General features: G+C 35.7%; 1 long non-coding RNA gene across 1 annotated transcript in view; it reads right to left on the bottom strand.

Moving 5' to 3' along the window:
* The window catches only part of LOC148051024 (uncharacterized), a 42,219-nt gene extending 20,799 nt beyond the window's left edge, over positions 1 to 21,420 (bottom strand). The window contains exons 1-2 of the long non-coding RNA XR_015700794.1: positions 21,358 to 21,420; positions 11,898 to 11,995 (exon numbers count right to left, since the gene is read on the bottom strand). This is a non-coding gene — a long non-coding RNA (uncharacterized LOC148051024). The remainder of the gene's footprint in view (positions 1 to 11,897; positions 11,996 to 21,357) is intronic.
* Between the last annotated feature and the right edge of the window lie 3,676 nt (positions 21,421 to 25,096).

The raw sequence follows: 25,096 nt of genomic DNA, 5'->3' as shown, positions 1-25,096 counted from the left end.
GCTGGCAGAAGAACAGCAAAGGAAATATTTATTTCATGTGCATATTATGAATCTTCTTGTATTTATTTGCCACAATAAGTACTAACAATGATTGCTCAAAACTTTTCATTTTTACCTGACTGGAAGCTATTTTCTTACTGGAATCATAGTTTAACTATTTCCTACAAATACAGCTAAAAACTAAGAGTATAGATAACAGTGAGTCTATGCTGATTGGCTATATTAAATTAAATTGGCTGTATTAAATTCAAGGACAGTAATCATCTGTCCTTATTTTTACATGCTCCAACCTTACTCCTATGGAAACAACAGAGACTAATAGTTTATTTCTGCATGATTATTCTGAAGCTGTAAGCAACTGCTTCCCTGGAATCACATTTTCTCTTTCCACCCATTTGTTCTTCAGAACATGCTGTCTTCCTATCTTATCCACCCAACATCTTATACCATCTAATGTTCACTTCAAATACAAAAAGCCTTTATACTTTTGGTCTGACAAGGGATTTTTTTTTTCCATACAATGATGTTGATAATGAATATGCCAGATCAACATTATTTTGCTTTCCTCCCAAGAGGCCAAATGAAATCTCTTAAGAGTCAAAGTGCTAAGTGTTTTACCTAGTTCACATTTTTAATCAGACAGTATACTCCTAGTTTAAAATGTATAATACAAATCAATACAGATTTTAAAATAGGATTTTAAAATACTAAAACTGTTGCTCAATTAAATTGCTATCACACTAAAAAAGGAAGAACTGCAGCTTGCATGAATAAGGCATTGACAAGCTTCACGTTAACATGTAGTCGATCAAACTGTAGAGGTACAAAAAATATTTAACTCAGAGGTTTACAGTTAGCAGCTTATTTAAGAGCTCAGTCAAGCACAGGTTTTACATGAACGGGAAGCGCTCCAACATTACAGTCCTTCCCTACTTGTAGCACCTTCAAATACAATAGAAACAAAGTAGAAGCTGACTTCACACTCACACGAGCGCAGCCAGCATGTTGCAACACTCATTATTCCTCTACATTCAGCACCTCTAAGACCATATCTTGAGTAGTGGATCTATTTTGGGGTTCCCCATTGGAGGAAAGACACTGACAAACTAAGGTGAATCTAGCAGAGGGCCACCACCACTGGTAGGGGCCTGGAGCGATTGAGGTACATGGAAAGGCTGAAGGACCCAGGTTTGTACAGACTAAGGAAGGGAAGGCTAGGGATATCTAAACACAGTCTTCAATTACTTAAAACGATGAGTGTTTATAGAGAATTCACAGTCAGTCTCAGAGGTACACAGCAAGAGGCAACAGTCACAATTTTCAAACAAAATTCTGATTAGATAGGCGGAAAAAAGTCTTCACCATAAGAGCACTCAAACACTGGAACAGAAGTCCAGAGAGGCTTTGGAATCTCCATCCCCAGAGACACTCAAAATTCATTAAAAAAAGATCCTGAGCAACTTGATGCAACAAAGCTGTCCCTGCTCTGAGCAGGGAGCTGGACCAGATGACATCCAGAGGTCCTTTCCAAACTGTATTTTCTATTATAACTCCATAAAGACCAGTAGAAAAGTGAAATATACATCAGATTGGCTAATATGATAAGACAAAAGTTGAAATTTTGAGTAATAGCTCAAACATTTTTACTGGTTTCTCAAACAAGTTTTGCTAATTTATGACAGACACACATATCCAGACAATAATGCTGCATCTTGTATCATCAGAGTTTAAGCTGTTCTGAAACAGCTTTCACCAGTCCAGTGGTCTCCAAATTGGGGCGCATGCAAGCGGATCCACTGAGGTGTGAGAAAAAAATATTAGAAGTTCTATTTATATTTTATGTTAAAAAAAAAAATGATATTAAGTTTTACTAACACTTAATGGACAGCTTAACACTGGCACCCTCACTCAGTCCATATGGCAGGCAGTCACACGTCACTTACAGTACACGAGGTGTCCTGAGGGAAGAGTGGTGTTCCACAACATGGAGGGCTCGACAGCGGCATCCATGCTTGTTCATTCGCATTCAGCATATTGAGACATATTGCAGTTTATGCATGCCCATTTAAGTGGATTTAGAGTTTATATTATCTAGTTTTAACTATATGAACCCACACAGGATGGACAAGTGGCTTAAAAAGATTCCTGCAAAGAAACTGTGGATAGAAGATAATGCTAATAATGCAAGTACAAGCCAACAACAAGAAAATGGCAGAGCTAACAGTTCTCTTACTCCTGGTATGAGCTTTTCATCAACCACATTATGAGGTTAAAAACCAATGATGAGCTAATCAGATCTGACAAGAAGTTGGCCAAAAAAATTCAAAATTCTCAAGCCAGCTACTTGAAATGCAGATTTATTTCCATTGTCATTAACAATGAACCTTGCTCTAAATTTATATTGTGCCTTGAGATATTAGCCAATGATAGTATGAAGCTATCACAATTAGCATCACATCACGTTTAGGCATCCAGAACATGAAGACAAGCCCCTACAATTTTTTGTGATGTTTGAAGTCACGCGATACTTCACCCAGTACTTTACAGAATTTCACTAAACTTAATGATAAATGTTGAGAAGCCTCTTTTGAGGTTTGTTACTCAAAAGCAAAAAAAACCAGAAAGTCACATAACATTGGTGAAACAACCTGGGTTTTATGCCACAGTAAAAATGACTGAAATAATACACACAAACAATATGGTGACAAACTAAAATGAATTCTTTTGCCAGCAAATACTGTTGTAAAACACAGAGAAAATTACTGAAGATTTGAAGAAACAAGAATTAGAGCAAGATACACAACGTGGCATGTTTGCTATACAACTGGATGGAAGTACGGATGATTTTAACATGTCTCAGCCTATGGTATTTTCTAGGTTCTGTTTCAATAATGAAATACATGAAGAACTACCTTTTTCTGAGTCACTAAAGGGAAATTGTACCAGAGATGATATATTCTCAACAAGAAATTACTTTAATAAAATCAATATTTTATGGAAAAATTGTGTAAGTGTAACCACTGATGGAGCAGCTGCCTTGACTGGAATAAAAAATGGATTCTGTGGTAAGGTTACAGAGATAGTATCACACACTAAATTTATTCACTGCACTCTCCATAGGAAAGCTATTGCAGTAAAGAAATTGGGGCCAGAAGTACAGAAAGTGCTACAGGATGCCATGTTTATAAAAACAAGACCTTTAAATACTACAATCTTCACAATACTTTGTAATAAGATGGAGAGTGGCCATGAAAATCTTTTGTACCACACAGATGTTTGCTGGTTATCTTGTGGCAAAGTGCTTAATAGAGTTGTCAAACTTAAAGAAGTTAGACATTTTTGTTTTACAAAAAGACAAGTGTTCCAAATTTGCTGACCTTTTCTGCGATGAGAAGTGGCTGTCAGTGGCATGCTAGCTGGAAGATATTTTTGAAAAAATAAACACAAGCTGTCCCTGCAAGGTAAAGGTGATGTTTTAAGAATTAGTGAGAAAGTAAATGTTTTTCAAAAGAAACTCGGTGCTATGGAGAGAGCACTTTGAAAATGGATGTTTGGAAGTGTATCAATCATTACAACATTTTCAACAACAAAATCACATGAAGTGTGTCACCTATAAAAATTCTCTTATTTGTACACTTAAACTTGGAAACAGAATTTTCTAGCCTGTTCAAAATCTTCCAAGTGAAAAGTTTCAGTGGGTTTTTAACCATTGATTAAAAATACAAAAATGCAACACCTTCCAACTGGTTTGTGAGAACAATTTATATCAGGGAAGCTGGAAATTTACTAGCCAAACTTCAACAAAAACCTTTTCATAACTGGGGGATGGGATTAAAAAAATGAGTATTATGATTTAGTAAGTGTGGCTGAAGATGCACTTCTTCCATTTAGCTCTACGTGTTTTTATGAGGTATCTTTTTCAGCTATCACAGCCATTAAAAGCAAGTATCAAAATAAACTGAACTTGGAACCAGACCTTTGAATAACTGCATCACAAAGTGTTAAATCAAGATTTTAAAAAATAATGAAGCATATCCAATCACATTGCTCTCACAAAAAATGTTATTTATAACAATCTTATTTTGTTTATAATAATTTTTATTAATGGTATTTACTAATTTTTTCACTCCCATTAAAAATATTAGTTAATAAAATAATAATTATATTAAAATAAATATAATAAAATAATATTATTTTAAAATATTGTTTATTTCATCTTTATCTCATCGTTTTTAATTTCTGGTTTTGTGTATGTTTTATAAGGTGCATAATAGTAGAGTGGTACAAGTATATAATTTATAAATAAAAGAACATATATTGGGGGTGCATGCTCAAAAATGTCTTTGCTGATGGGGTGCACAATCAAAAGGTGTGGAGACCACTGCACTAGGCAATCACACAATCAATGTGATTCACTCAATCTGAGTGCACCTTAAAGCAAGTTCAGCATTCATTTAAAGTAATGTCAAAGAGTAAAATTCTGTTTCACAGAATATTCAGCACTGTACACTGGACTGCAAGTACATTAAGATTCAAGAGAGAAACTAGAAATTCTAAATAAAGCTTGAGTTAGGTGAAGGCCTCCAAAAGATTTTTGTGGATTTAGTAAATTATTCTTCACGCATATTGCAAAATTTGGGACACCAAAAATCCTACTAAAAATCTGGACAGCTTAGTTACTCAAATAAATCCTTACATCAGCAGGTGGTAAAAGAATCCAAAGTACACTTCATTTTCAAGGAGGCACGGCTTGATATCAAGAATTTTTAAGTACAGGCTAACTGTGCCCTTTTGTATAAACATTCCAGTTAGCTAGGCCTGTTAAAATGAAAGGCACGGCAGGTTGCTCCAAAAAGTTTCTAAGGCACTATTTAATGCCAAACTTGAAAACGTCTAGCAAGATAAACTCCAGCAGCAAATTCAGCTGAAGCTGTAAAAGAGGGGCCACAAGAGACAGAAAAATCCCATGAGTTACTCTGCTGTATTATTTGAATTGAAATCATCTGTTAATTATGAAAGCAATTACACCACAGATCTACTCCCTTGAATCAAACTGCAGTTTACAGTAGGTCACATTAGAGTTCTATCCCCACCTTTACAAATAGCTTCCATTAGAAACCGAACAAAATCCAAAACTATATTTATTTTCTAATAACGAGAAATAGCTATGCATATAAACCTTTCTAGATTGGGGAAGAAGAGAGACATGATTCTTTAAAAATTGATTACTTGGTCATTGAAGTCAGTGGAAATTGTTTTCATGTTCAATGAATATTTTGAGAATTAAAAATTTTAAAAACCTAAAAATCTTTATCTTCTTTATGAAATTTCCATTCTGATCAATCAAAATGTTTTAATTATGTTAAATTAAATTAATTTAATACTATTACAATTGTTATTTTTTAGTTTGGTTTCTTCCCTCCCACATAGCAAAAAGACTATGAGGTGTAGAGGAAATAAAAAAAAAAAAAAGGAAAGGGTGGTTTTACCTGCCTTTCATTGCCCATTTTCACCTCTGATCCTTTTTTTTTTCTTGTAAAAAAAAAAACCTAAAAAGCACGATTTCCTTGCAAAAACTATCCAGCTTCTAAACTTAATTACTACAATTATTAGGAAATACAGTCACCTTGCAATGTCCCTACAGCATGTTTTATACTAGATGAAATGAAATAGTGTAAGGCTCTAACAACATATTTTAAGTGAATTTTTGTTCCAGAACTTCCTTGCATCCCTGACTGAACAGTACCTCATCTATACACATTTTTCAGAAACTTCTGAACAACTTTTTATGCTGCTTGAAAAACATCAAACGAACACAGTTAGTTCCTCCATGTAAAAATTATATTGGATATCATCTTATGTTGTATAATCGCCTTTTTTATTCAGCTCTCTTTAGATTTGATTTCAGTAATCATTACCCCCGGCCCCGCTTTCCATTTCCAGCTCCAGTAATCTGCTAGAAATCTCACATGCAACAACCTAGAATCATTATTTAGCATAGTCAAATCTCAATAGCAATTGGAAAGTATTAATAATAGTAAAAGTATAAAAAAACAGCTCTTGAATACTAGGCTATTCAACGATTTGGAGATTTCCACAGTGAGAAATTTCACTGTGTAGATTTTCAGGGGCACCTGCTGGTATTTTGTACTCTAAGAGCTATGGCGAGTCTGTGATTTCTGCCTCTCTCAATGTTTATCTACCCTGTACGGGAATCAACCTCATCATCGTCCCAAAAGAAAATCTGCATCTCTCTCCAGACTATGATCTTCTGTTACTTTCATGAATTAAAAAGTATAGAACTAATTTAAGGTCTATCAATACCAAGCACTTCTAGCATCAAACTACACACACAGATCCCTTAACTATACACACAGGTCCCTTAGTAACTCAAGAAACTCCTTAGCTGAGTCTTTGCTTTGCACTTGAGGAAAATAAAATTATATTTATCCCAGATTTTTTTGCTTATTTCTGATGGTTCTAAAGCCAAATGAATCTAAAGCACATTAATCCCATTGCAAATAGAGACGATACTTTCTTGACTAAAAATGATTCTTGAATGAAATTTGATGAAATAGCACACAGGGATTAGAAATGTGTTGAAGCAAATCCCTGTTTACCAGAATATATATTTACTCATATTTGTTTGCAGTATTTGCCAAAATCTAATTTGAAGCACCTGCAAACACTTCATTTTTCCCAACAGCGGGAAGAAAGTTTGATACGGACAGGCAGTCTTTTTGAGAAGTATGTTTTTTCTTCAGTTGAAGTTTTACAGTGAAATCCTAGGACCATTAGAAAAACTGTTAGTGGAAGTTTTAACAGCTAGTTCTGTTACTCTATTATGTACCGAGTCTCTTGCTCCAAATGCTAAAGCTTGCGTTAGGTTCCCGGTTCATGGATATTTAAGTGAATACATTGAAAACAGAATAGGGTGGGGAGTGGAAGGGTTATGATTATGTTTAAGACTACCCAGCTTTACACACGTTACTGAGACATGGATTTGAGCAGAAACAGGTGCAAAACTGTACAAATCATTTATTTTTCAGCTTAAAGTAAAAAATGAAACAAAGACTATAAAAAATTCATTTCAAGATAACTGACCTAAAAACAAAGCCTATTTTCAGTGAAGTGAAAAGCTTTCATTCAGGTCACCTTACTTTTCATATTTGAGCAGCTTATTATCTGTAACTGAATTTAGCTCAATTTCAAATTAAAATAGTGTCTTCAAATAAGCAGCCAAACATTTTATTTTATTTCGAGAAGTTTGAACCAAAAGGTGCAGCCCTAACAGAAACTTGTTCCTTGAGGGCAATAGGGGAGTGGACTGTTTCTGGTTTTGCTTTTCCTAACAGCAGGAACAGTAGTTCATCCAGTTCCAACTGAATTCATGAATACTTCTCCTTGACGTAACACTGCATCTTTGCGCAGTCACTCAGCCCAACCAAGTGCTTCTCTTGCAGAAATCAGATCTCTTCATCATGCTTCAATCTGCGTAACCAAAAACCTACCACAACCGTATCTGAAAACTCACACTCAAAAAAGCTACCTTGTAGTTACCTACAAAACAGGACTGACAATAACTGAGTCATTTCTATTAGCTGAAAATAAATATGCTCTATTTTAAAAAAGCTTTCAGAATAAGAAAAAGCAATCTGAATTTTGTAACAGCTGTCATCAGCTAAGACTTCAGTACCAATTGGTCATTTCAATGTGCTCTTACTAGCACGTAGCGTGTAGAAATATAATAATAAGCAAGCAATAAATATACTTGAGAGAAAATCACCTGAGTCCAGCTGGATCAAAATAATAAGCAGGCAGCAACTTAAAATAAGCTATAAACTTTTCCAATAATAGAAATAAGTGTATAGAAAAGAATATGCGGTCTTGATCAACTAGCACAATACAGACTCCTGTTTGCATTACATCCTAATTAGTATTAGTTAATACATATTTCATTTAGAGAATTTCTCTTTAAGAGAGATGAAGAATCTTTAGATTTAAGTTCCTTGATTTTTCTCAACACTTGGCCATGGAATTCATATCAGAATCTTCTCAGAGTCTGCTGGGGAAGAAGAAATCCAGAGTAAACCAAACTCCAAACAGTAAAACAAAACCCTTCCTTCCCTTGCTCCCCACAGAAAGGAACAAAGCTGTAAATTGTTTAATGTATTTTGTTCATAATATCTGCATTTCATAATATCTGCATTTCTAGAACTAATTACTGTTCACAGATGCATCATAATTGGCTTGTTCAGACTTATTAATGATGTCATGACGAATTACAATGCTTAATTGCAGGTAGAATTCCAAGAATATACCCACAAAATTATGTTTAATGTGCGAGGATGAAAACGTTAATGGAGAGATAGACAAACCATGTATCAAAAATAAAGAATGAAGACAGCTGATTCAAAAAAATAAATAAGTATCTGAAGAGAGAATAGATGTTGACAACTGACTCCTGACTCGTATGGCAAAGCTGCCCTTTTGTTAGTAATTACAGCCCTTTCCTTTATCATATACTTATTCAGACGAAGAACTGGATTTGTGCTTTTTTGTTTGGTTGGTTTTTTTAAATAACCCAGTCATCATTCAGATGGTCAAAAGTGCCTGCCTAGTCCAAATGGATCCATTTGGATCCACTTTTAAAGACTATGGAGAACATTTTTTTCATCACAAACCCAAGTTATTGAAAGTGAAGCTTTTGCGGGAAGTTCTGTGAAAAGTTTCTGAGAGTAGTAGACATACACAGTGCCCCCAGAACAGCCCTCTTTCAGGAACTTATGGGAGAAGCCTAATTTAAAACTTGTGTATTGCTTCATTTAGAATATGAACTTCAGTATTTCATACGGCAGACAACTGTTCAGTGAGATTATTGCTTGTTGCCTTGTCTCTCAGTTTGTCTTTAGCCTGAGATTAGGTAAACTAGGCAAATCAGCATATTCTGAGAGCAAGTGCATTTCTGCATATATATGCACATATGTTCACATGTGCTCCTGACATCTCTGAACGTATCTGCCAATTTGTATCTGCCAATTTCAAAGATAACTGGATCAGCATCTTAAGGGTAGTTACATTCTTAGAAGTTTTATTTATTATAAACCCAACTCATATTAAACACCAGAGAAAGGGTTATGTACATCCCAACTATAGGAAAAACTAATCAACATTTGCTGATTTGCCTTTTTAGATAAGAGAATCCAACCATGAATTAGAAACCAAGTCTTATTACTCCCACTGCTTTTATAATTAATTGCTTGTGAAAAAGTTAATAAGGTTTACTTTTTTAATGTAGCACGGAAATGTCACAACACTAACATAGTCTAAGAAACGGAAATTGCCTTTTACACACAATTCTGCTGATGATTTTAGCCATAGTGTTTATTGTTAGCACATTTAAACTTCCTTTACTAGAAATGGCAAATTAGAAACTATTCATGTCCAAGGTGGTTTTTAATCATTAAAAATCCCAACATAGTTTAAAATGAATCACTAAACCTTTGGATAAGTTATAGAAATAAGCAAAGCTCAGATAATCCAGGGGCCTTTCATGAGAGAACTGAGAGCACCAAGGAAAAAATAAACAGTCAAAACAGCCAAGAAAGATAGTCAACTTTGCCTCTAATTTTCTTTTTCTAAATTTTTAATTGGAAACCACTGTTCAATATTGAATGTTTTGTATTCAAACATTACTTTCAAAAGTATGTGTAATTTCAATGAGGAAAACTACAGTTCTGGTGAAAACCATTTAAGATATGCAAAGGACAGAAAGTGACTTAATGAATGCAACAAGAATTTTTAAAATAAAATTTTGTGAAATCTCAGCCTTCTCCCATTTCCAATTTATGCACCATAGATTGAAAATAACCATCAGTATGCAGTTTGATATAAGCAGCCTCATTAATTTACCATTCATTTTGGTTTTGAGTAATCATGAATTAAAAGAATCTAGTTTTAGGTTTTTTTAGTTTTTATTGGAACTAGCTCTCTTGCATCGGAAAAGCTAAAACTAAGGAATGCTGCTGTTCAACTACAATTCCAGTTTACATATAAATAGTCTTGGCAGCTCCTAGCAGAGGTGACATTGCCACAAGAACTGTGTCATGCTCTTCACGTTGTACCTGCACAATCTTTTGATGTGTGATCACTTCACAGCAACAGTGTGAGAAATCTGAGAGCACTTTAGTTTAAATCTGCTGTTTCTGCCTTTGGCTTCTACATCAGGATGGTTCATTTCTTCCCGTGCACACTAACAAACACAGCTGTATTTTATATGCAATGTAAGCAACAATTATGATGAATATAAGAAAAAAGCAGCTTTTACCATTATTTATTTGAATTTTGAAAGAAACGAACTCAAATATAAAGCAATTTTAATTGCAACAGAACCTGCCTTGTTTCATCATTAAGTCTTAATTTTATATTATTTTTATTTTCCATGTTTGCAGAGTACATTTATTCATCGAAGTGAAAAGTGTGCAAACTGAAGATAACATTTTTATCCCTCCATCTCATTTGATTTCTTTTTAGAACAGGAGGTAAATGATATCACAAAAACAGTTCTTATCCTACCTGATTAATGTTAAAATGAGTTAAAGGTGAGTCAATGTGTCTGAAGAGTACAAAGAAAAGCAGACTTGATCTTCAACATTTGAACCTGCTTAATTCCTCAAACAGTCACGAATAAATTACTTGATAGGACTATTTACACAAAGCACAGAACTTTACCAAATCTACCCCTCCCCACAGTCACAGCTCCATTCAAGGATATATATTTTTTATTATGGATTTTTCTATATCCAAAGCATGTTTTAAATATGCTAATCAGATAGACATCAAGCAGGTGATGATTGAAAATGAAGACATTAAGTGCAGCACAACACAGTAGCACAGGCTGTTACAAGTTGTAATAAACCAAAGAAGGTAAAAATATGAGTTTTTGAAAACAGGCCTTGTATCAGTCCCTTAAGACAATATTTTGTTTAAAGTATACCCTAAAATACATCTGGAATATTCTGTCAATAAGACTTTCATTTTACTTCTGTATATGCCATGATCCAGAAACTCTTTTAAACCTAATAAGAGCACTTGTAGCCACCTATAATGTTCTCAAAGATAAGCTACACCATACATAATTCTTTACAGCATAAGAGTAATAATAAAGATTTTTTGTTGCTTTTTTTGTTGATGCTGTGGCATTTTCATTAAGACAAATTGCCCTATAGCTGAAGTATATTGATAGAAATGTTTCTTGATGACTTATTGCTCTTGTAACAGCACATGTTCAACGATATTTAATTCTCAGCTTTCATAAACTCCCAGGGATTATAGAGGGATTAGTGGGAGATTCATTCAGACATCCTGAGTCTCTTTAATGAGAAGGAAAAAACAAAAAATACAAAGAATACAGCAGCCTTTCTTTAATTCCCTAGTATTTAATATCTGTTTAAAGACGACTAGTTATAAACATCTCATGCCTGCTCTTCTTCACTTTAAGGGATGAATATAATACAAGGTAACTACTCACAAAATTTTAAATTACAATCTCTGTAGCTAGTGTTGGAAAAAAAAGTGACTTTTTTGCTTAGGAACCAAAATCACTATTTATAAAACCTCAAATAAGAAAATTCATGTGCTAAGGGACCCTGAAGATGAACATTTAGATCTTACAGTAGCATAAATGTTACATAACATTTTGATCAGTTCAGGGCTACAAAGATACTTAGGGCTTCTGGTTCCAAAAGATTCTCTCAGTAATAGTGGTGTAAATCCAAACAATTTATTAGTTGCTTGCAGTTAATCTGTATTCAAGCCCATTTAGCAAGCCAAAATATAGGCTAGGTTTGAACAGAAATATCAGGGAGATGAATTTAAATATATGAAGTAACACTTACAAGAAAGGAGTTCCTCTCTCATTTAGCTTCTTCAACAATTTTTTTTAATCAGAGGTTTGTGTGGCCAGTTCTCTCTCCACTTGGTTCACTTATTTATTCTAGAACAAAATAAAATGAGAGAAACTATATCAAGGGGTTAAACAGTACATGGAGAAGAATAAAACAAACCAAAACATAACAGAAGGTGGATACTGAAAACCATAGCTGAACAGACACTAGTGTATTTGTTACAGCCCTTTTTACCAAATGGTAAGTTGCTTAAACTTACCAACCAGAGAAGAATTAAGCAGTGACAGTGTTATTCAGTGTATGTGTGCATTTTCAAAATGAGCATGAAGAATCTCATATGGCATAGAGTGCCAGCTCTGACACTCATTTGTTTGCTTAAGTGCAGTCAGTTCACTCATGCAATAGCACTGCCTTTGAACAGCAGTACAGTAGATCAGAATTTATTCCAAAATGTAGTCTTATAGAAAAATCCTTTGGAAGAGGAATGCTCTCTTCCTTCGGGTCTTGGAAAGTACTCTTCACTGTACAAGTGATTCTTCTCTATACATGGAGAGTTCCATGCAAATTTTAAAATCCCAAACAGCCTACCTTATCCTCAATAGCCCCTTTTGGGGCTCGAGCTGAGCCTGCACATGTAGCATGATCTTCCTAACACCCACCAGCATTCAACCAGTATCATAGGACTCTTTCCAGCACCCTAATCAATTCTTCTCCCAGTTTCCAAAGAGAAGCTATCCTAAAAAGAAACTAACACATTTCTCCCTCAAAAATCCAGATAAAAACTCCCATTCAACTTTAAAATTGTCTCCAGCATAAATTTATTTTTCCCACCTTCTTAAACATAACACATTCTTTAGTGGACAACTATCAGAATTCGCATATTCATCCCTATCCATAAGCATGATCACGATGCCCAGATATCTTCTAAGTTTTCCTTTAAAAAGGAAAAAATCTGTGTTGTAAATCACACCTCAGATAGCTGAAAACAGTTAAAATAATACTTTTATATTGATATCGAAGAGTGTGTGTCCATAGGAATAGCTACAACATAAATTAGGGCCTGTGAATAGGTACATTGTACTTTCAGAAGACTTTATAATATAAGTATCTCTTGACTTTTTCATTGTTTGAATAAACGACTACAAGACAAGGGCTTTTGAGAGGTTGCTGATTAAAGTGCCCTTTATTGTTAAAAGCATAATTAAGTAATACTTGAATTTATAACTCTCTTCAGGGAGTCCACACTCCTAAAGAAATTAGAAAATGGCACAGCCAGAAAGTCATCTAGTTAATAATACTTTTTAATTATCACAGCTAGCCTGTGTGGCATTCCCATTTGCAAGGTTTCATTTTATTTAAAGAAATTAAAGTGCAGAGCAAGTCACGAAACTCTCCTCTTACGCATTGTCCAAAGTCTATTAAACAAAATATAATTTTAAAACAGCATGGAGTTAGAAATAGCCTGCTGTTTGGAATAGCCTGTCAGTCTGTTTCCAATTATATACGTTTAGCTAACAGCTCTCTAATTAGCACTTGCTTCTGACTACACAGCTCCTAAAATGTTTACATTGGAAGTCACAAATCACTGTCTAATTATGTTGGCTACATTATTTTGCATAAAACATAAATAAAGTATCTGCCCATGCCATAAAAACAAAATGTGGTGTCATTACTGCATGACTATAGGATATACCATTGATATTCCAAGTCTTAGAAAATGAAGCATTTAATTAAAACACTTAAAAGCACAATAGCAACTTTACTGCATCAAGTAAGATCACTTTTATTAAGAGAGTGCATCACTTCTGAAATGTATTTTACTTGGAAAAGCAATGTAGAATGAACAACTCCCTTAAATCTGCTGAACTTCTCCCTTCAAATGTGCATGTTATTGTATTTCCATCTACTGTCCTTGGGAATTTTGCGTGAAGGATTGCTGATCAGCAGTGAGAGGTGAGATGGAAATGCAAAACGAGGCAAGATGGAGATGCAAAACGAGGTGAAGGCTGGCAAAGAAGCAGGACAGAGGTAGAGTGGGACACATCAGGGGTTGTGGGGCAAGTGATATAGAGTAAAAAAAAAAAAAAAAATCAACATTCTTGAAAGAGCCCTTTCAAGTCACTGAAACTTTAAACAAAACTGAAGACAGCCTAACTTGTATCAGATGCTGAAACTTCTCCATTCCCACAGCTAAACCAGAGCCAGCAATTTTCTTTTCCCTCAAACCCCAGGTTATACAGCTAAATCAGAACTGTAGATTGAAAATGAAATTGAATTATCACTGTAAGCCTCCTCTCTCCCAGAAAAGAAGTGGCCAACTTGACAATTAGAGAGATATTTGAAAGAAACCAGCAGTTTTCTCCTCCATACCTGAGCTAATGTAACCTCGCATACTACGTTCAGTTTTGGGCCCCTCACTACAAGAAAGATATTGAGGTACTGGAGTGTGTCCAAAGAAGGGCAACGAAGCTGGTGAAGGGTCTAGAGCACAAGTCTTGTGAGGAGCAGCTGAGGGAACTAGAGTTGTTTAGCCTGGACAAAAGGAGGCTCAGGGGAGACTTTATTGCTCTCTACAACTACATGAAAGGAGGTTGTAGCAAGGTGGGGGTCGGTCTCTTCTCCCAAGTAACAAGTGATAGGACAAGATGAAATGGCCTCAAGTTGTGCCAGGGGAGGTTTAGATTGGATATTAGGAAAAATGTCTTCACCGAAAGGGTTGTCAACACTGGACCAGGCTGCCCAGGGAAGTGGTTGAGTCTCCATCCCTAGAGGTATTTAAAAGACGTGTAGATACGGTGCTTAGGGGCATGGTTTAATGGTGGACTTGGCAGTGCTAGATTAATGGTTGGACTCGATGATCTTAAAGGTCTTTTCCAATCTAAACAATTCTATGATTCTATGCATGAAATTTTTTTCTTCCTGAATTATCATGACATGACCTCCAAATTGTCAAATGAAAACTACCAGCCTCTCTGTGTAATTGTTATATTTAAATAGGATTTGTCAAATATGTTGAAATATTTCTTTACGATATTTATGGAAGATGTCATGCTCATTTACATGCAATACAGCAAACATCTCAATGACCACGTAACACAATTATTCCTTCAGGCAGGCATTGACAAGACACATCCTTAAACATACAGAACAGTTAGTAAATATTTTTTCACACTTAGGTACTTTGGGGATTTCAGGAAATACAATTTTTTCCACATCACTCACTTTCCTTCACTAGTATTCCAGAACAAGTTCTTTAAAGTGGTATTTGTAATTTGGTTTTGGGCAAATCTATTTTAATGTGTTCTTGTGTCTCTCTAAGGGCTTCTCCAAGATATACAAAAATGGTTGCTTCCATTTTTCATGCTGAGGTTTTTCTTCCCTAATAAAATACTACTCATTTTTGTAGTTAACATGCATTACTTTAAAATACTGAATTTGGATTTACCTGATCATTTTCTAACTTATTCCACACTGTAACACATGGATACTGACTGATATTAACATCCAGTGAGTGCCCTCCAGCTGGTCTTTGTGACGCTGGTCACAACCATTTCAGCCCAGATGTTCAGCCAGTTTTCAATACACCTCACTGTCCTCTTCACTAATCCATACATCATAAGTTTGTCTATTAAGGATGATACTGGAGACAGTGTCAAAAGCCTTGTAAAGATAAAAACCACAAATGCTCTCCCTTCATCCATTGAGCCAGACATCTCATCATAGAAGGCAGTCAGGTTGGTTAAGCATGATTTCCCCTTCAGAAATCCATGCTAACTGCTCCTGATCAACCCTCTTGTCCTCGTCTTAGGAGGTGGTTTCTGGAAAATTTGCTCGGTCACCTTCTGAGGGTTTGAGGTAAGGCTGCTGGCCTGTAGTTCCCTCGATCTTCCTTCTTGCTCTTCTTGAAGATATGAGGGACATTTGCTTTCTTCCGGTCCTCAGGAACCTCTCCCAGCTGATTTGCCATGACCTTGGCCAGCTCCCTCAGCATTCATGGATACAACCCATCAGGTCCCATGTCCAGCTTATTTAAAAGTCTCCTAACCTGATCCCCTTACACTAAGGGTATGACTTCCTTGCTCTGGACCTTCCCACTGCTCTAAAGGGCTTGGGTTTCCTGAAAGCCAGTCTTACTAGTAAAGACCAAGACAAAGAAGGCATTCAGCATCTTTGCCTTCTTCACGCTCTTTGTCACCAGATCCCCTGCCCCTTTCAGCAGCAGACTCACATTTTCCCTAGTCTTCCTTTCTGATGATATGCCTGTAGAAGCCTTTCTTGTTGCCCTTAACATCTCCAGACTCCAAGTGGGCTCTGACTTTTCTATGCCTGTCACCACATGGCTCAAATCGTGTCTCTATTCCTCCTGGATCATCTGGTCCTGCTTCCACCGCTGGTACACACCTTTTGTATGTTTCAGTTTTGTCAAGAGCTCCTGTTCATCCAAAATGAACAGTGCATCCTAAGATCTTTGCTTGACATCCTGCTCATCAGGGTGGACTATTCTTTCGTTTGGAGGAGGTGATCCTCGAATACCAACCAGTTTTCCTGGACCCCTCTTCTCTTCAGGGCCATATCCCATGGAATTCTTCCAAGCAGACATTCATGTAGCATACAAGGAGCAAACATGCACACCTAACTATCTGACTCAGGATAAAAAGCACCAAATTTTATCCTTAGTTATGCTGTTAATATCCCAAACACATAGGTGAAAAGTTGAACTTCACACTAAGGTAACTGAGACCACCTCATTGGATTCAATACTTGATTTTATACAAAAAATATCTTCTGATGTAGTCATAATCTTGAATGCCAGAATGTTAATCCAGATAATGATTCTTTAAAATTTGGTCCAATTCTCATCATGGACTTTTTTCTTTTTTCATCCACATTTTACACATTCAATATTATTTTGGCTTACTTTATAATTTGCATTTACTGGAATTGGACTTCATGACACTTTTAGATTTCATAGGACCTTTCCTACCATAGCGGCAGATAACTCAACATGGTATCACACTCACGCAAAGAAGCAGCAACTTAATGTCCAATGAGCAACTCTTATGACCTCCCAACAGTATGGCAACAACTGACTACTCAATAACTTTATAAAGGATTCCAGAATACATCAGAGAACAAGTCATGACACCTGCAGAACACAACAAATTCCACACACTCCTAATAAATATTCTTGTAAATAGAAATTAATATTAGAGTATTTTTGCCATCACACATAAAGTTGTCCATGGAAAAAGATAAAATAATATTACTTGATATTCAATCTTATTTGCATACTATTTGTATAAAAAAAGTAAAAGAGAAAAAAGTGGTTTTTATATTTTATAAACATTAACCAGAGACAGTTAACAGTAATTATGAACCAACATTTAAAGAATACTCTTTCAGGATGGTGGTGTGTCCTTTGGTCTTTAGTGATACAGTATCCATTTGTTCCATAAATTCCAACTTCACAATTTTTGGTCATATGGGTAGGAAGTGAGAAATCCATCACATTTTATGGGGTTTTTTTTGAGCCAACAATGAGGTCACCTTCACTAAACACTAAAACCCTAAATGGGAAATTGTTGATTAATACTACAAATATGAACTGATTTATGATGAATAAACATATAGCAATCGTGTCTTCCCTTGCATAAGTTTGTGGGAGATGAACAAAAAAAACCATGAGACCTCCTATTCTCTTATCAGGAGCTAAAACAAATGTGAGAATTAGAAAATATTTTGGTTTTCCCATGAGCGTAAAAAATACAGGAATATATTGCCAATTTATGGCACCATCACTGAAGCTAGTTCAGGTAAGGCATGGTGTGATTTACTGCCATGTTGTGTTCCATTTGATGGAGGGATTTGGATTGCAGTAGCCAAAAGGCAAAATCAGCAGTTACAATTCATGTGCCAAGCAGAAATTCTTCTTAAGAAAGCCATACAACATGAAAAGAAGTGACTCTAAATAGTTGAACAATAATTATTTCAAAACTGATATATCTGGATGAATTATCAGTCTTTGGAAAAGAACTGTGTATTTAAGTTTTCAATTTTGTTATCTGAGATGCTTAAACATTCTGTACAGTCAGATCTGACACCACTGCTTGTTAACACTTCCTAGAATAAGATGCTTTTTCAGACACTTTCAGTGATAGAACCCCAATAATTTCAGTAAGAGATGCATTAAAGAAACATGAAAATCCCATCCCATGTCCTTAGGGGCTGACAATGAAAAGTTAAAAAGCCAGCCAAGTTTCTTGTGCATTTTCTCTTATAATAGTTGACCTCTGCTTGTGAATTATTCTCCCTTTAGAAAAACAAGTCAAACCCAAAATAGTAGTTGTTCCCACTTCCTCCAGGGCCCTAAACTATTTCTTCTGTATATCCCCACATCTCAGGACCTTAATTATTAATTTGTTCCCTCAGCTGACCTGTTTGGTGAGCTCTCCTCACCAGTACAAACCTATTTACCAGGCTGCAATTTTCAACTTATAGCTGATCCTTCATGATATTAAAAATCTACTCCCTAAACACTTCCCTATCACTCAGAAAATTAGCTGTCACACATAATTACAGTAATTTAGCTTAACGTTCAGGAAAAATGTGCAAGTTATTAACAATGAAAGCAAACATATGGAGCAGGTGACCTTGCTTCTGTCAAAGAATGTACTTAGTACATTCAGCACTTGGTAGGAATGACCTTTACATACAGTTAATTGGCCGACTCAACTACAGTGAGAAATAGAACATTTCCGCTGATGGTAAATTTATTATGGAAAAAAAAGTTCCCACACTTTGTTTTCCTGTCTTCCTAAGGAGAGAGAAATTAGGCAGGAACACAGGAAATTACATGTTCCTGCCATCTCCCTCTTTTGCACAAAAAGCCCATAGGAATGTCATCTTTGATATTCAACTCCTAAAACATCCTATGACCAACTTGTCAGACCAAGGTTTCCCTACTACATGGAGTTCTCAGCTCTTTAGAGTTCGAGTGTGAAGTCCCATGACTTACCTTATACAGGATGACCACAGCAGTTCCCATTCATTGTTTTTATTCCTGAATTAGACTGTTTGATTTATTGATCACTTTCTCCGATTATTTTATTACTTCTTGGATAGGATAATGCAAGTCCTTGATCAGAAATCCCTTCTGCTCTGAGATATTTCCTGCCAGAAAATCTGCCAATTCCAACTTCAGAATAAAGGGATTACTTTTACCTACTCTCCCTTTGCCCCTCTCATCAGTCCAAGGCCGGGGGGGAACACAAAAAAACCCACAAAACCCAGCCACACCCCAAAAAAAACACCCACATGTTTACAAAGTGACAGAATTTATCTTAAAAACCTAAAAAATAAAGATTACATTGTAATTAATACAGCAGTAAATTTAAAGGATATTAATCCTCTTTAAAAAGAATATTGCTGTAGCTATTTTACAGAACCTCACATTCCATGAGCAAATCAGCGATACAAAAATAGAACACAGAAATTTCAGACTCAGACCTATTGATCTGGGGCACCATCCAATCACCAAAGAAAAAGAAAAAAAAAAATGCACTTCCACTCCTTGTTCAACTGTTTCTTAGTTACTTTGTGCGTTTCACAGAAATCCCATGAGTTGTATTATGCCTCACCTGAAACTCAAAATGCCCAATTCCTCAGTTCAAAGACTGCTAAAGATGCTTTGTGGGCTTAGCAGCAAAGGATTTACTTCAATAATCTATGAGGAGTTTAAAGTAAAAGCCTACCTCTCTCTCAGCTACATAACTCAATTCTGTCTACAGAAGCTCAATATCTATTTGCTACATATTCATAAGGACTACTTAGTATCTGTTCGACAGATATTCAACTACAAAACTAGTACTTTCCAGAAACACAGACTTTTAGTTTGTGTCTACCAAGATGATAAGTCCACCTCTTCATAACATAAATACATTATTAGCATTGTGTTTTCTAAATTTGTACTGGAGCTGACAACACAATGGAAGTTTAAACCCATGACCTGGTTCATCAATTGTTTATTTCCTTCCTGCTTTCCACTTGTGACTGTCATTTCTCTCTGCTCTTGTGACAGGTCTCAGTGACATATAGATGTGCCACATCAAGAAGACAGCCTTAGAACAGCATAGTCATAAAATGAAATGTAAGCAGTTTCTCTGATGCTCCTTCATACAGGGTGATTACCTTTTCATTGAGGTGCATATTTGTAGGGAAGAGGAAAAAAGAATGACCCTTCTCACAGGCTTTGCTCAAAACCTCCGAAGTGTCACGAGCAACGCTTTCAAAGCTGCAGATGTCCTTACAGAAAGAGACATTCCCAGCAGCTCCCTAAAGGATGGTATGGCTTGTGCTGTTACTGTGAAAAGCCTTTTTACCCACCATTATTGTTTCTATGATGAAAAGTTCTGTTTCAATAACTGTTTTCTATAGTCAATAAGTGCAAGTGAAATTTGTAGGCTTATATGTGTTTTCATTTTAATGAAGAGTCACTCCAATTTGCATTCAAATTGATTTTTTTTAAATGGTAAATATTTTATTTTAGATTAACTGTGAATAATTTTTAATCTCATTACTATCAATAGAACTCAATACTTGAGGGAGGAAAATTACACACTTCATCTGGTTAAAAATAAAACTTCCTTTGGTTTATGGGTTATTAAACTTTACTTGAATCCAGAGCAACACACGGCTGAGTTCAATGAAATGTGAATTCACAGTGTTAGAGGCCTGCAAGTTGATGGAAGGAGAAGTACATTAATATTTAGGAAAGCTTTATAGTTTTTGTGCCACCTAAAAGGTTCCCTTTCTCTAGCTACCTTGTCTGAGTGCCTTTTATCTTCTGATTGGCATCTGTTTCTTTGAATAAGGCAACACACTTCACTGTTGCAACTAATGTGTGTCAGGCAGACAACTAGGAACAACAGCCAGCTCCACACTTTGGAGAAACCTCAGGGCCAATCTGAGTAGACTTGCTCATTGAATTAAACAAGGTTTCTGTTTTTCTTGGTTCACTTTAACTTTATAATGCAACTCCAGTTCACACGTGGCTTCTTACGCCACCAAAAGATAATTTGTTGGAGACCAATAGACTGCAAGGATTCTCAACACTCTTCTGTCACCTTTACCAGCATATAAAGGAAAATGGCATACTGCTACTCTGATGATACTTCAACTAAAATTTTGCCTGCAAACATCAGACATGCTGGACTTCTGATCATTGAACTGGTTTTATGCTTTGTCTTGTTAGAATACTATAATGCAATATTTGTTTCAATGTCTCACTTGGATCAAAGAGAAATGAAAAGTAAAAGGAAAATGAAGGAAGATCATGGCAATTAAGGAGCTGCATTTGTACTGCCTAATGAGAACATCAGACTTGCAGTAGTTTGACACCAACAAGTCAGAAAATTTTAGCTATCTACCATTAATTCATTTCAGTTACACTTACCTTTTTATTTCCTGCTTTAACTGGAAAATCTAAGTTGCTTTTCTTTTGCAACTTGAAGCAGTTGAAATCTCGTTTCTAGATTAATCAATATCTCAGTGTGAAACAGTGAAAAGTCAGAGACGCAAGCATGGGTCACTGCACTGTGAAACCAATGTTTAACTCATGATCACATAAAATGGACCCTAAGCATTTCCTTTTGTTATGGGCAGCACAGAATTTTTTCCTCAGCTCTTACTTTTAAATGAGAACTGTATTTCATAAAAAACATTTCATAAACCCCATTATTTTTCAGATAAAGAACTGCTAAAGGTTTTCATCAGAGCCTGCTGAAAATTATTCAGATGGGTTACAGGTCAAACCATTCCCCCCCCAGTCTCATACACTGACAAAAAAAAATTAGATTAAAATGAAGGCTTCTGCAGTAATTTTGCCACATGAATGGATTTTCTATAGATTCTCTATAACTCTGACTGCAACTATTACTAAAGAAAACCTAAATAGTGACTTTTTTGTGCCCATTGGCACATGGGCTTGCACTGTAACCTCTTAAGAAGCTAAGAATAAACAAGCTTTACCTTCTCTTTGCTGAACAAAAGAGCTACTTAACATGACACGGATTTAAATGTGGATGAAATTTCAGGTGATACATACAGCCATATTTTGTTATACAAAGTAAATGAAGATACCTGTTTTGAAGTAAAAGTATCAGTCGGGACATACAAGTGAAGGAAAAACAGCATAGGAGGATTTAAACAGCAGGCCACAACTTTAACTCAATATGTCAAGGATTTGAACACACTCAAAACAAGGCTTGCGTACAGGGTTACAACCATAAGTCAAGACAAACTTTCCTCTGAATAAGAATGTAGGAAGGTTTACCAGGTCAGACAAGAGGCATATCTACAATCCAGGATCCCTTCTCAGCAGTAAGAACAGGGTTAGCATATAATGATGATCTCCTCAAATATTCTTCTAACAAATTGCAGCTCAGAGGATTCCTGAGCAAGAGATCATGTCCTTATACTTAATTTTGAGAACAAACTTTCCCGCCAGGTTATCCAGTCACTTTCTGAAGCCATTTATCCACAGCTTCTAGCCACATCTAGTTCTTCAGCTGCTACCAGACTTTCTGAAAAAAAATCTCCTTTTCTTTTGAATATAATTCTGTCTGATGTCCTCCAGCCCTTATATTGAAAGGGACTGTCAAGGTGGCATTATTACTTTCTCTGACTGCAAAGTCCTAGTCTTAGCAGTTATTCTTTTCATATCCTTCTACTCAGCTTCATTTCAGACTCTTTCCTAACCTATGAAACATAGTGTTGGGCAGATTTGCTAAATTCAGAAAAAAAAAACATTCATCTTTCAAATTGCAACGATGCAGGTACTCAAAATGCATAAGGTAGTGAAGAGAGCAAAAAACTAAGAGTTCTGAATGAAGGTATAAGTGAATTAGAGTGAGAGTGCAGGGGGCCAGTCATATCTCTTCTCTCGCTGGTTCACTACTGGTTAAAGGGCTGTGGAAAAGGAAGGACTGGCATTAGCCACTCTCGCTCTGTGCCTAGAGGTTAGCTAAGTCTCCCACACAACAAACTTGAGTGATTGTATTGCAGCAAAGACTGTCTTCAGGTTTGGACAGAGCCTAATCACTGACAACCTGGTACTCACTGGGGCTACAGCAAAGCAAACATTAAATATTACCTGCAGTTGAGCTACTGTTCCCTAGTCTCAAAGTACATAAACTTGGAAAAATCACTTTCCCAAAAAAGCTTGCTTAAAGAAGGAAAGAAATTTTGCTTAAAAATAACCATGTATACATAGATAGTAAATTAACAGCTATACATCATAAGAGTTATGTAAGAGAAAGAATGGTGCACTATGAAAGTAAGAGTTTGAAGATCCAGAATTAGAACCCTACTCAACTAAAACTTTCTGCATTTCCTCTGACACCTCACTGTGCTTCATCTATTACTTCAGAAACATGGAGTGCTTCCCTCACAACATGTGGAAGAGAGAAAAGAAAGAAATTGCTGATTAAGTCTTCTGGAACCACAGTAATGGAACCCAGAGTTCTCTAATAAAAATAATCACAGAAGCTGTTGAAATATTTAAGACCATGACAGGTTTCTATTTAGCTTTTAGTCTGAAATCAACTATTTTCTAGGATGTTTTGTCAGTATGGTGGTTCTGTTGTGGTATAGCTAAGGTTTAGCTAAAGATAGCTTTCATTTTTTCAAAGAAAATAATTTCCTCTTTCTCCTAAGAGTTTGTTTCTTCAGTATTTCAGAAATTACTATCATCGTTTGTCATTAGCTACACAGATAAAGGTAGGTATCTGCTTTGTCATGTTACAATTTGTGGATTCCTTTAAATCCTTGCATGGAAATATTTCATTTCACTGCTGTCATGTATTCCTAACAGCTCATCATCTTCACTAAATGTCAAGGCTTTAATCTTTCTATGACTCATCTTGGATAATTCTTTTTAAGGTAACTGACTTCTGCATACCAAACTCTGTGAGCTGCACACATTCCTGTAGAGAAAGCAGTTAAGCAAAAATCTCTCAGCCTCAGCTAAACGCTTGTGACTACTGTGCAGGGAAGGCTGGCACAAAACACTCCCTCCAGGCACTTCATTCTGTTCCCTTTATCTTTATGGGATTTTTCCCCACTTACTTGGTTAGTACTGGCCCTTGATGCAACAGTGACTATTGTTCTGGCATGTGTTCTGCAGAGACTTTAATTTGATAAAAAAAAAATACGATTCCTTTAAGGATTAACATCTATAAATCTAAACAAACAGCATGCTGTCTACTGAAAGGTGCAGATGCTAGAAATCTTCTAATACATACCTCAGGTGAAAAATGTGTGCAAACCAAGGTTTCTAGAGAAAGAAAGTATCTTTTACTATATCCCTGTGATATAGCTCTTCAAAAATCACAATTTAAATATTTTTCTTTTTCATTACATCAGCCTTTGCTCCCTAGAAGATAACAGGATACTAGACAATTCCAAATCAGACACAGTGATAAACCAGTTTATTTCCTGGAAATTTAACCAGATTCCTATTGTCCTATTCTATCATGATCACTAAAATCCAAAGATTCCCAATAGCAAATCAATTTTTATGATGACTACATTTAGACTAGTAAGCCTACCTGCTGCAGTTTTCCGATCCCAAGCTAGTTATGCTTAAAAACATATGCTTAAAAGGTGAAACCATATTTTCAGATTGTCTTTTATGAAATGTTGTACATACTGTAAGCTCACAAAAATCTACCATATCCATCTCCTTTCCTTATTCTCATTCTTGTGATAGAAGGTATCTACCTGTTTCACGCATGAAAAGAATCTTTGAATTGGAATTAACTAAATAGCACATCTTCCAAAACCGTTACAGGAACTCGTAATACTAGCAGCAAATGCAGAAGCGTTTTTTCCCCCATTTCAGAAGTATGAGATAACAATGTCACAGTTGTAAATCCTAAAGCATTAAATTCATATTTATATACATGTATTTGAAGATTCTGGACATAACGAAGGTTTTGTACCATTAGGCTTCTGATAATGTAACTACATGGTCTACATGGAGCTTAATAGTGTTATAAGATTTTCTTTCAACACAGTGGTGCATATGGATACAAATATGCCGAAAGTGGGAAGTACATCACACATAAACATGAATCAATTTTTTTTATATTTTTACAGATTGAAACTACTTCCAGTTAATGACTTACAGAAGT

The sequence above is a fragment of the Nipponia nippon genome, unplaced genomic scaffold, assembly GCF_047370975.1.
Source record: "Nipponia nippon isolate SJK-2023a ecotype South Korea unplaced genomic scaffold, ASM4737097v1 scaffold_7, whole genome shotgun sequence".
In the NCBI taxonomy this organism is placed as follows: Eukaryota; Metazoa; Chordata; class Aves; order Pelecaniformes; family Threskiornithidae; genus Nipponia; species Nipponia nippon.
Note: the sequence above shows the minus strand (reverse complement) of the source record. Positions and strands in the feature narration are given on the sequence as shown.